Genomic DNA, 2,369 nt, shown 5'->3' with positions numbered 1-2,369 from the left:
AGGGGCCGCTGGGATCCAGCTGCCCCTGTCAGAGCCTCCCAGCACCAGGCCTTTGGACCCGGGGCCCCCGGCTGGGACGTCTTACAGCCGGGGCCCCCGTCGCCTAAGCCTCAGATCTGGAGGGCCGCGGCGTTGGACATTGTGCAGAGAGAGCTCTCGCTGAGGACGGACAAACACACTCCAGTCGGCTGTTTGACGGCTTCACAAGTAGAAAGACGGCGTCCAGCTTTACAAAACTCCTCAGAAAGCTGCAGCTGAACATTCACATCTCATGGACGGACCTCTGCCGCGAATGGACGAGAGTTCTGTGTGCAGAGCTGCTGAAGTGATTTTACTTTGTCAACAATGACTGTCAACATTATAAACAGCTGAACTCATCCCGAAAACCCTCCAGAGCTCAGATAATGTGTCAGATTCTGGGTTTTTATCTCTGATACGTATCCAGATACATCCACTACGATGCAATCTGACACAGTTCACTTTCACAAGTCACATTGTTGAAATTAGTGCTGCTCCCCACTGAAGATTTTCCTAGACGACTATTTGTCACATGTTTATGATATTAATTTAATTGTTTAAATAACAGATTCATGACTTTAGAATCTGACCATCGACCGGTTTATGGTACATTTAGATCGATCCAGGGGTCCGAATACCGATGCATTCGCATCCTTAACGTTAACTGATCTGTAAATCTTTACACTCTCAGTAAAATTGCTTTTATTAGGTCTTACTTTTGTACCTTTGGCCATCTTTTCTATCAATATTAATCAGAATCTGAATCACTTCTATTGACCAGGTATGTGCACACATACAATGAATTTGACTCCGGTTTTACGTTGCTCTCAATGTACAAACACAGATTCAAGTTCAACCAAAAAAAGACAGACTTATATGTACAGTTATATATATCTATAAACAAACATCTGTAGAAAGACAATAGTTTAAAGGATGCTGAAATACATATTTTACATGCAGGTATCTTTATAATAGTATTTACAGTATGCAAAGAACTGAATTTCCAGCAATATAAAATAAGTAATGAATGGTTTTATTAAGAGTTCGAGGTTGTTGTACAGGGCAGTTGGTAAAAGGTATGTGTCAGAAGTGGGATTCGAACCCACGCCTCCATTTGGAGACCAGAAGTCCCATCTCTGTGGAAGGAGATAATCCTTGAGTCTGGCGCCTTAGACCACTCGGCCATCCTGACATGGTGTAAAGAGAAACTTCAACCACAAAAACCTCTTTTGAGTAGTGAACTAACTTTTTTTACTTGTCGAATCAAAACTAATCAATTTGTCATCAAAGCTCAGTGTGCAATGGATGAACATTTAAGCTGCTTTAATAATTAATTTTTGAGTTTAATTAATGTGAACTGAGTTAATTTATGTTACTTTTATTAAGATGTGTTTAGAGCAGTAATAATAAATAATATAATGTATATTATTCTGTAGATTGAGTTCTTTTACTTTTGGTACTTTCAGTGTATTTTGATGCTGAACTTGTACAATGTGGTATTAGTACTTCATACACACACACACACACACACACAGTGTTGGTCAGTACCATCTCAGAGCCAAACAACCCTCCTCTTTAAACCCAAAGCACAGCCGGAGGCTTTGGCAGAGAAAGTGATCTCCAGTTGGGCTCTCAGCGTGACTCTCTGTGGACGCGGCCGCAGGAAAGCTTGGGATCATTATGCGTCTATTCTGGGGAAAGAAAATGAGGCTTTCACTTAGCTGTCGAGTAGAGAAACGGCTGCACTTCACCTTCATCTCTCCGCTGTCTGGATTCAACCTGAGGAGAGTTTCAGGATTTAGAAAAATGCAAAATGAGTTTAGACATTATAAGATTGAGTGATGTTGATATTTCTCTTCTTAGAATTCATGACACACTAAAAATCACCGGGTACAGTCTGTGATTTCTGCCACTAGAAGGTCTCTAATGTCAAAACAATAAGAAAAGGTGAAGTTTAATGAGGTGGTGAAGCAGTGTGGCATTGTGGGAGTTGTTATCCTCACCACCATTGCCGTCATTGCAGTCACTGCAATCAGCTTCTCCCGGTTAGGATCCTTCATAATCAGAAATACTTTATTGATCCCCGGGGGGAAATTTATTTAAAAGCACATCCTTCGAGCCGGAATTGAACCAGCGACCTAAGGATTCCTGCTAATCAACATCTACAGTTCCTCCGCTCTCCAACTGAGCTATCGGAAGGTGTAGTTGTATTTACTGAAGAGCTCATTGATACACAGGAGGTCCGATGACTAATAAAATCCTTTATCCGGTTCAAATCATAAACAGTGGATGGGTAAAAATGGACAAGGACAACCCACAACGCTGACACAGGCACAAAGGGATATGATGCC

General features: G+C 41.6%; 1 non-coding gene across 1 annotated transcript; it reads right to left on the bottom strand.

The window, feature by feature from the left end:
* Nucleotides 1-1,099: 1,099 nt before the first annotated feature.
* Nucleotides 1,100-1,210, bottom strand: trnal-caa. The gene is made up of 2 exons: nucleotides 1,173-1,210; nucleotides 1,100-1,145 (listed from the first exon to the last, which is right to left on the bottom strand). It is a non-coding gene; the product is annotated as a tRNA-Leu (tRNA).
* Nucleotides 1,211-2,369: the final 1,159 nt, after the last annotated feature.

Source organism: Morone saxatilis, unplaced genomic scaffold, assembly GCF_004916995.1.
Source record: "Morone saxatilis isolate NCDOM2014 unplaced genomic scaffold, NCSU_SB_2.0 Contig20, whole genome shotgun sequence".
Lineage (NCBI taxonomy): Eukaryota > Metazoa > Chordata > Actinopteri > Moronidae > Morone > Morone saxatilis.
This window is presented reverse-complemented; position numbering and strand designations above follow the sequence as displayed.